Raw genomic sequence first — 10,007 nt, 5'->3', positions numbered from 1 at the left:
CCCATGCTGGGGAATTACTGGAGCCGAGCTGCGGCTGCTGAGCGCCTGGCGCGGGCTCTGTGTGCGTGCGCGCGCGCGCGCGCAAAGTGTGTGTGTGTGGGGGGGGTATGTGTGTGTGTGTGAGTGTGTGAGTGTGTGTGTGAGTGTGAGCAGGAAAAGGGGGGTGACTGTGTGTGTGTGTGTGTGTGTGTGTGTGTGTGTGTGTGGAGGGGGGTGGGGGGGTGGGTTGTGTGCACCCAACTTTCCCCGTCCGACGAGTTTTTGGAAAACACACACACACACACACAATAAATAAATAAATAAAATTTAAAAAGCCCAAAACGTGTTCTCGGGCAGGCTGACAGCCGGGGTCAAGAAACAGCTGCTGGAGTTAATGTTCCTTCCTCCCACTCCGTCTCTGATGGCGGTGCCCTGCCAAGGCGAAGTGGGAGCGGGAGCGGGAGCGGCCGGCCCCGGCCCCGCCACCCGCCGGCACCCGGTGGTGCCCTGAGGCGAGCCCCCGGGGCAAGCTGCGTTTGGCTCCGGTCGAAAAACCTCGAAAAAGCCTCGCCATCAGGAGCGGGACCCCGGGCACCGGCTGCTGAGGGCTCCCCTCAGCGTCCCTTGCCCCGCACGCGGTGGTTGGGGGCCCGCGGGGGTCCCCTCAGCGCCCCTCAGCGCCGCGCCCCGCTGAGGCGCCGTGTGTGGCGCTGCCCACCTCTGTGGCTGCAAATCTGGGGAGCTGGGCTCCTCATCGCAGGCCACCGGGCACCCGTGTTAAAGAAGTTGGGCTGTAGCTCCCTGCCGGATCAGTCCCGCAGCCTGCGGAGTTGCCATTAAATGCAGCACCCCGCTACCTGATGGTAGTGGCAGGGCATGTTCACATGTGCCGTGACACGGCCTCGTGGTGCAAAGGTGTTGCAGTGGCTCTCCTGCATCTTTAGGATATTTACGCATTCACCATTGCCACAGAGATACCTATTCATAAATAAAATAAATACAGCATGAGTGCTATTGACATCCTGCAAACACGGCTTGCTGGAGGCTCATTAAAATCAGAGCTGTCCAGTAAGCCCCACACTGCCTCCTGGCAAGCTAGCCTATTTCATTTCTTCCTTAATTCCCTGTCCAGGATGGTTCACTATTCCAGCCTACTGCTTTATAGCATTCTGTGATCTCTGCTCTGTCTGCTGCTTTTTCCAGACTGGTCCACTTTGCTCTTTCAGCTGTATTCTCCACACAGCTCTTTGCCCAACTCCACTGCTTGCTGCTAATTAATGCCTGATTTTCTTGCTATCTAAAAAAGATAACACTTTGATTAGACACACACGCATGCACACACACACACACATACACCAACATTTACTCTCCTCTTTCTGAAGAGTAAGTGGCATGAAATCCAGATGCTGAAATATCAGTCAAAATTTCCCGTTCCCTTCAGTGAGATCAAGGTTTCACATGTGGCACCCAGAGCTATCTATGTACCTCTAACATTCGCCCATCAAACAGTAATATTATTTACCCTAATTCATCCCCCTCGTTTAATTCTGCAATTCTGATGAAAAGCTTACACATATTTTGTTTGTACTAGCCAAAGGTTTTCTGAGCCAAATCTTTGCTATTGCAACCTATACAAAGCTGAATTACATTTCTTTCTTCTTTCCTTTCCTTTTTTTTTTTTTCTCCAAGTTTTTCTTCAACCTCAGAGGAATTAACATGTTTGGTTTTCCTTTTTTAGAGACTTATTTCAAGCACTCGAGTTGCAGTTCATGAGAAGTAGCTCCTTGAGTTTTCAGCCATCTTTTTTTTCATGCAAGTAGCTTCTAAATGTTAACTGCTGTATGTCTGAATTTTGCTCAGCCATGAATAAGATGGACTTGGAACAGTATCTGGACTTCAGTCAAGGAAGAGTTGGGTCCATGAGCTCCAAGAAGCTCTAAACCCTCATCTCCAAAGATCCAGAAGGTTGTGAGAAGGAATCACCCACTTCAGAGTGCTTAGTGCCACAAGGATGGTGCTCTAGCACATCGAAAACCTGAATTTGGGAATTTGCTTCTAGGTCAAATGGGAGCTGGAAAGAAAGAGTGTTTTCTGCCACAGGCTGGGGACAGACAGTCTTTGACCTGTGTGGTGTTAATGCTGCATTTGGAGGAGCTACTTGCAGTGGCTTGTTGGGAATACTGGAAGAAACCCAGTTCTTCCTGCAGAAGCCTGCAGAGCAGTCTGTGAGCAGGCATCTCCACTTGCAGAGTCAGAAGGGGATATGTATGTGGGCAGGAGGTGGACTGCATGTAGATCCTTCAGTCCTAATGCCTGAAACCAAGAAATTCTGCGTGTTAGCAACTTTAGCAACTTGCATAGTGTAACTGGAGAGTTATGGGGTGGGGAGACGGCGCATAGGACCCTTCTCAGATCCTTATTTCTGTTCTTTCCTGCCTTAAAAGCCATGCAGTACTAAAAGTCACCTCATGATAACATTTCCAGAAGGTACATGGTTCTTGTTGATGCACTGGCAGGAGCCACTATTTTGGACAGTTTTGTCAGCATAACAATTGCTCCGTCCTTACTTGCCATGCCAATACCAAGGTCATGGTTTGTTGCAGAAAAAAGACTGAGAGCTTCTGTTCCATTGTTTGATACATAAGGACAGTGGAAAAGCCACTGGAAATTAAAGTTTGCAAGCTCACTAGCAATGAAAGAAACCGTTTTATCAAACCAGATTATTTTAGATGAGGGAACACATTGCCACAACTGATAACTGAGGTCAAGTAGTTCCCAAGGTACAAAGGAAAACATTGGTTTTCATGAGCAGCAAGAATATTCAAAAGCACAATAAACAAATGTACTGAAGGAGATACAAAACCTCATGTTCCAGATCATCGCTCGCTCAATCTGAGAATAAACAAGCGAGGTAAAGAGGGACACGAGGCAGATTACTAAGCATCTTTTCCGAGAATTCTTGGACTTTTATTTGAGACATCTCATTCTAGCAACCACTGATACAGATTAAAGACTTGAAGAGAACAGGAGATCTAATCCTTAAACAATACACCTATGTTTGTTTTGAACCAAGAAGAAATTGCAAATTACCGAGTTGTTCCAAACTGCATCTGTTGGAAGATGTCTACCATGGAGACATGCTCGTGTAATTGCGTTTGTTGGTACACGTGGCTCGGATTTCTCAAAATGAGGGAACAGAATTAGCCTGCTTTACATCCACCCAAACATCTATTTGTTTGTTTTATTTTTACAGCGCATTCTCATTTTACAAAGCTTTTATTTTTATGGCTAGGGAGTCCCTCACCTCTGACTCAGGACAGCAGCGCTCTCAGCTCCGCTGTGACACCTCGTGAGGCCTGATTGCCGTAGGACATGAACACATGGACCAGTCACTGCAGGGCGAGTTGGGGTGCGAGTCTACAGAGCCAGCTCCTGCGGTGGAAATGCCTGTGTGCATGCATAAAGTGAAGGTTGGGCTACCTCGAATTACCTCGCTTTTATCCTCGAGTGGAAGTGTGCACACAAGCTGTTTCCATGGAGTAGGCGGTGCATTTTAAATCCACGGTTCTGTGTCTGCCTGTGGTCCTGGCCCAGGACAGTTTTTTTCCACTGAAGTGTCTGAGATGCAGACACTTACTACGCTTTGCTGAAGGCTGCTGGTGGGAACGGGCTATGAGTGACCGGCTTTCAGCCCTCCTGCTGAGGGGCAGAGAGCAGCTACCCGGGGACCTCAACCCCCTGAACCAGGCTAACAAAGCCTGCACCCAGCCTCCTGCAGGAGGCACAGATCAACCTCCAGCCACCCCGTCCACAGCCTGGGGTTTGCAGGTTGTCCATCCAACACAGATGGATGAACTGTCTTAACACATCGTTTTTCAGTACATCCCATCAGGCTGCTGATACTACCCCAGTGCAGAAAGCCAAAGACAGCACCTCAGGGAACTTCAGCACTTTACCACACCGCCATATGCATTTCTTCGGGGATCTAAGCATCCCTCCTCGTTCCCAGCCCTCGTTCCCGTCCCGCCCGCTGCATTGTGCTGCCACAGCTGTCTGTTTGGCTGTGGGCGGCCCAGGGGTGGGAAGAAGCAGCTGGAGGGGTGGGAGAGCTGCTTACAGCAGCTCCAGCAGCGCTGCCACTGAACGCATGGCCATGGCCTGAGATGTCCACGAGGCGCTCAGGAGGCTCGTCTGAGCAACCCCTCTGTTCTTCTGAGCACTCCGTAGGCAGCCCCGACCTTTCAGATGCCGTTGTGTGGTAGCTGTTGGCAAATGATGGCTTATGCATGGCGACCGCGATGTATCAGTTTTCATTAGAAATGTAACACCAACTGGAAGCGCTGAAAAGCAGCAACAGCAGCAATTATGCATGTGATCAACGCAGAGAGTTTGAAAATCGTGCTTCAATAAAGCCTGAGTGGAGAGAAAGCAAATTCTTCCACATGAATATGATTTGCTTTTGCTTTTTCTAAGTGTCGGCAATTATCAGTGGCATTTAAATATATTATTTTGATATTTTTCACATAATTTTGTAGCAGCGGCGGTTCTGCATTAAAAGCAGTATCTTCTGCTGATCTTAGTAACACCACCGTACCCTAGCTGGTAACATGCTGGAAAACTTCCAGAAAATAGGAACCTTTCTCCCAGATTGTTAGAAAATTTCCTGTGAAGCTTCCAATGACAGTCTCTGTCACCTAAAGAGAAAAAAAAAAATAATAATAAAAAGAAATTAATTAATAAAGTTTTTTCTTAATATTTGATCCAGAGAAAGCACTTAAAGGGCTTTCAGAAGACAAAGATTTCTGTGCAGCTGATGATTCAATGGAATCAAAATATGCTTTTTTTTTCCCCCCCTTTCTTTCTTTCTTTACAAACATCTGGTAGAAAATGTGCTTTCACAAAATGCTGAAAGGCTCTCCTAAGTCCCACCGAATTTTTCATAATAACTTCTTGAAGTATCTGTGGAGCTTCAGTGACCCGGGGAATTTTAGTGCCAAAAAAATAAAAAGAAAATTTCACACTTTTTATTATTTCCTCAAAAATGGGCCTTATTTTAACAAGCATTCCAAAAAACACCTCTCAAGTTAGCCTCTAGATTGCCCTACTATTTTATAATTTATTTTTTTTTTCAGTAGAGTTCTCGATGACCTTTGGTAAAACCACACTATGTTAAAGGAATCTTTGAGTCTTTGTCAGTGGAATGAAGTACCTGGGGAAGAAGAAGGTCCTCCAAAAAAAAAGTGAACTGTGTATCTTTTTATCTTATCTGGACTTTTGTCCTTCCTGATTGTAACCTGGACATTTCTTCCAGCTCTCAGTCTGGTTCCCTTGAAAAGTGCCTCCATATGAAGGCTCCTTTGTAAGGTTCCTGCCAAAGTTATTTGATCTCCGCCTTTAGCCATCCCTTCCCTTTCTTGCTTCAAACCACCTGGAGAGAAAAAATGGTCTTTAAAATTAATAGTTATGATTTGTCTTTGTTAATTGTGATGGCATAGGCTTGCAACCCTGGTTCCTTTAATATTACACTAGAAATACTGAGAATTTATTACAGGAGTCCATGTGTTAGAAAAAAACAGAAATTCAGCTCAAAGGCCTGGGAGCAGAATAGGTAGGGATATTCATAACAGGCTTATAGGATGCACGGGAAGGAGGATGAAGCCATCTACCCAATATCTTACACTTCTTTATAGCAAAAAGTGCGGGGATTAACAGGGAGAGATGAAAGGCTCGGTACGTGATCAAAACTGCAAGTTAATTGGCATAGCAGGCACTTGTTCAAGTAACTTGCGTGACTGGAATGTTAATGTGGAAGGGTATAACTTGCTCAGAAAGGGTACAGAGGGCAATTAGAGGTAGTCTTTCCTTGCGTTTCTAGGTCATACAACACTTGTTCTGAGGTCCAGAAGGAGAGAGAGATGGGTTAGAAATTTGTGGGTGAAAGTAACAGGAAAAAAACAACAGCATAGTCACAGCATGGCAGAGAACGCAAAGCTGTGGAGCAAGGTTCGTGAGCCTTGCCATTAAATGTCAAAGTTCCAAATTCATAAGCCAGGAAGGAAAAACAAAACCAATGGATTGTAAAAACTCATTATTCAATAAATTCACAGAATCTGAAAGATTTTCTGGGAAACAAGTCTGAGATATCTAATAGATCTGACAGTTCCTTTAAAAAAAACACACTAAAGTCAGAAGCCTAAATGTAGAAGCATATTAAAAAACAAATATAGCTAAGTCATGAGCATTTCAGCCATTTAAAACACAAGGAGAGAGTATCAGAACTTGGAAATTAAGTCTGATTAAAAAAAAAAAAAAAAAAAGTATAAAGACATTGGGATGAAATAATGAAATAAAAGCACCAAGACAAAGAAATTAAATGCAACTAATGAGAATTATAAACTGTAGCAGAAGAGTATTCAAAAGGTGTTGAAGGGGGCAAGAAGCAAATCAAGGAAAAAGCTATTCCATTTCTCAAATGGAAGAAAATGGTATGATACCAAGAAGCCCAGTGCTTTTTTATTTCCATCTTAATGATAACAGCAAAGCACACGGTTAATTAATGCTAAAGATAAAGAGGTAAGAACTGAGATTACAACTGGGAGAGAGAGGAGAAAATTATGAATACCTCGACAGCATTCGATGCATTCAAGTGGTCTGCATGTTGTGAAATCCCGCCTGGATGTGATTTGGACACCCAGCTGTGGCAGCTGTGGCATTATGACTCGTTACTTCTGGGAGTAAATGGAGGGTGGCTGAGGTTCTGGACCACCGAACAGGGGCCAACCAGTGAGAAAGAAGAAACTCAAAAGATCAGTCATCTTAACTTCAGTCCTGGGCCAATTAATTAAACTATTTATGGGCCTCTAAAAGACAACAAAGAGATAAGTAGCAGCCAACATGAATTTTTCAAGAGCAAATCATGTCAAACCGATCTAATTTTCTGCTATGACAGAGTAACAGGCATTGAAGCAGTAGACATCATACATCTTTGACTGCGGTGGGTTTTTGTCACTATGTCATATAATTCTCGTAGGCAAGGTAAAGAAACAAGGCTACGTGAAACTGCTGTTAAGTGGTAAACTGCTTACAGAGAATGCACTTGGAGAGTATAGGTATCAGAGTTTCATTATCAAATTAGAGATACGTATCCTATGGGGTTTCACAAGGGTCTTTTCTGGTCCAATGCTGTGTAACAGCCTCAGTGATGACTTAGATAACAGAATAGAAAATGTTTCCTGCCTCTGAAGAGATCAGCGAGTGGAGGGCAGATGCAGTCATGTTCAAGGACAGGGTTACAATTCAAAATCTTGTTGAAAAATTAGAAACAAAAAATGTGAAAAACCAAGTTAACAGCAAAATTTCACTCGCAGGCTGTAGCAATCATTTACACGCTGTAAGGACGGATGTGGTACTGCAGAAGGAAATACCAGAGCTGTAGTAAAGCAAAGTCTAACAAGACCCAAAGCCACCAGAACGTTACAGGAAAAGGTAGGCATTACTAAGGGATGTGCATTTGGGAGCATCTTCTGCAAGACTTGCAGGGTTCGCCTTCAGCTGTACCCGGTGCCAAAAAGGCCTTTGCTGATACTGTCTAGAGGGAGTAAAGAGAAGAGCAGGGGGAGTGAGGTCTGGGAGATATCATCTGTGAGGGAAGAGTGAATGAAATGGGTTGTGTTTTCTACACAGAAGAAGACAGAGAAAAGTACATAGGAGACTTAGAAAGAGCAGTGCATTCCCTCCCATGTTTGCCAGTGGACTAAGTTGCAGTCAGGGAGGCACAGATCAGATATTAAGATAATCTTTCTAGCAGTGAGGCTAGGGGAACACTGGAACAGGCAGACTAGGATCAAATCCTCACAACTGGAGTTTTCTAGGACAAAGACAGACCACAAATGGTGTGCCTAGAAAGGAATCTGCTCTGAGGCATTGCCTGGAAGGAAGATAGCCCAGGTATTTCCTATGACTTGTTGGACTGAACAGCTTTAAAGTGTCATGGTGGGGCTAGTCAATACAATTTGTCTTCAGCTGCTTTTTGGTTTGGTTTGTGTTTTTTTGTTTGTTTGTTTTTGTGTTTGCTTTTTTTCTGGTCGTTTTCCCTTGGGTTAAACTAATATAATCATAAAGTATTAGAGTAACCAGAGCAACATACAGGAGCTACTGCAACCCCTTTCCAAATCTGTTACAGCCCATGATGAGTGATGCAAGTTAAAATTTAAGAAGTTGTATACTCATTTTCCCCCGTACTGATTCTGAGGTTTTAATAAATTTACCTGAACAAACGCAGCAGTTTTATTTAATCTGGTCATATTAGTCTCATATGAGTGCTGCAGATCTCTACAGCTCCTTCTCATTGACTGTGGTATATGTATTAATGAATAAAAAATTGATGAGCTTTAGGCCTTCTTCCTTGCTTCCTTTCCCCTCTCCCATCAATGACTCAACCAACGAGCTAATAGAAACATTACTGAGAAACAGAAACCTTCAAGTAAGTAATTGCCAGTCTGTTGCAGGGGATAGAAACATATGGATAGGCTGGAGAGCAGTGTGAGGTGCTGAAAAAATACACCCAGGTGGGGGGAATTCACTAAGGGACAAAGATGTTCGCTGTTAAGAAATTTAACTTTTAATATTCAGTATTTGTGACACTTCACTGAAGAACAGTGAGAGCCAGTATTAAAATGCATTTAATCGCTGGTGTCCACAAAACAGCATATGACTTAAATTATGTGCGGAGAGCCATAAGCCACAAATATTTAGTCTGTTGCCTTTCTTGAATCAGGTATTAGCTAAAGTTTGTCATCCTGCAAGATTTGTCTGTGAGGAGGGAAACGGATGCGGGAGCTGGCGACTCTGACACAATCCAGTTTATTTACCAAGAGCCGTACACAGGACGAATGGAAAAAGAAAAAAAAAAAAAAAAAGACTGCTTCTTGACTTTTCCTTTGCATGGCTCTGCAAGTATTCCTGACACTGTGCCTAAGGGTGATTCCTTGCATTTAGCTTCCCTACTTTTTTTGCCCACTGCATTCATAAGAGGTTTCTAATTCAATTAATGCCCAGCCTCTGTGTGCCCCTGAGCTCTGAGCACAGTTGGCACCACAGCAGAGCCTCACTGTGTGCCCGTGTTCTTCCTAGCAGCCTCCGTTTTTTAAATTACCCAGCTGCACCATGGACATCGTCAGCTTCTTTACATTTACACCTCGTGGAAGATGCCCTCAAGCTGACCATGAAACTGTGTTTAAATGACCCAGTAAATGGTGTGTTAGCCACATTTGGACATGTCTAAGAACGATTCACAACAATAATAATAAAAAAAATGTTGGGAATGATGCAGATTCAGGCAAATATACTGACACCGTTCACCTTGGGCCTGATCCAAAACCCACTGAAGTCAGGGCAAGTATCACCAGTGATGTCAGTGGGCTTTGGATCGGGACCAAGGCTTCTCCAGCCTTTACTCAGATCTTACTCTGGCAATTCTCCCATTGAAGTCAATGAGATTATTTGCTGGTATAATAGAGCTCACTGTCAGGAAGATTTTAATGATATTCAACCTACATTTTCCATGTCTTCATATCACCCCATTACTCCTAGTTATATCTCATTATCTTCTTTTTTCTCAGGGACCCAACCCTAACCTCCTTAGTCAGGCAAAACTCCCACTGACTTCGATTAAGGAAGCAGAAGCTCACTGTGATCTTTACTATCTGGAGGCTGCTGTAATGCCCCCCATTATGTCATCGTATAGGCAATCCATGCGTGGCATTTTTTCTTGTAAAGACTGCCGTATTGAGGCTATGGCTTAATACTGAAGAGGAGAGAAAAATGAAAAGATTTGCCAGTATAATTTCAAGACATACAGCAATATGAATTTTTAAATATCATTTGATCTTATAAAAACATTTTATCATCTTTCCATCAGATGTACATCCTCACAGCTATATAAAAATCTGTAGTAAAATTATTGTAAGTAGTTTCTTTGATTAAGAACTCAACATTTGTGGTTTAGAATGGCTTTATAATTTGCTGTG

General features: G+C 43.7%; 1 long non-coding RNA gene across 1 annotated transcript; it reads right to left on the bottom strand.

Annotated features, from left to right (window-relative positions):
* Nucleotides 1-29: 29 nt before the first annotated feature.
* Nucleotides 30-9,822, bottom strand: LOC140000731 (uncharacterized). Its single transcript, XR_011805900.1, has 3 exons — nucleotides 6,602-9,822; nucleotides 5,189-5,407; nucleotides 30-4,673 (listed from the first exon to the last, which is right to left on the bottom strand). It is a non-coding gene; the product is annotated as an uncharacterized lncRNA (long non-coding RNA).
* Between the last annotated feature and the right edge of the window lie 185 nt (nucleotides 9,823-10,007).

Source organism: Anas platyrhynchos, chromosome Z (genome assembly GCF_047663525.1).
Source record: "Anas platyrhynchos isolate ZD024472 breed Pekin duck chromosome Z, IASCAAS_PekinDuck_T2T, whole genome shotgun sequence".
Classification (NCBI taxonomy): Eukaryota; Metazoa; Chordata; class Aves; order Anseriformes; family Anatidae; genus Anas; species Anas platyrhynchos.
The sequence above is the reverse complement of the archived record's forward strand: the minus strand, read 5'-3'. Positions and strand labels throughout refer to the sequence as shown.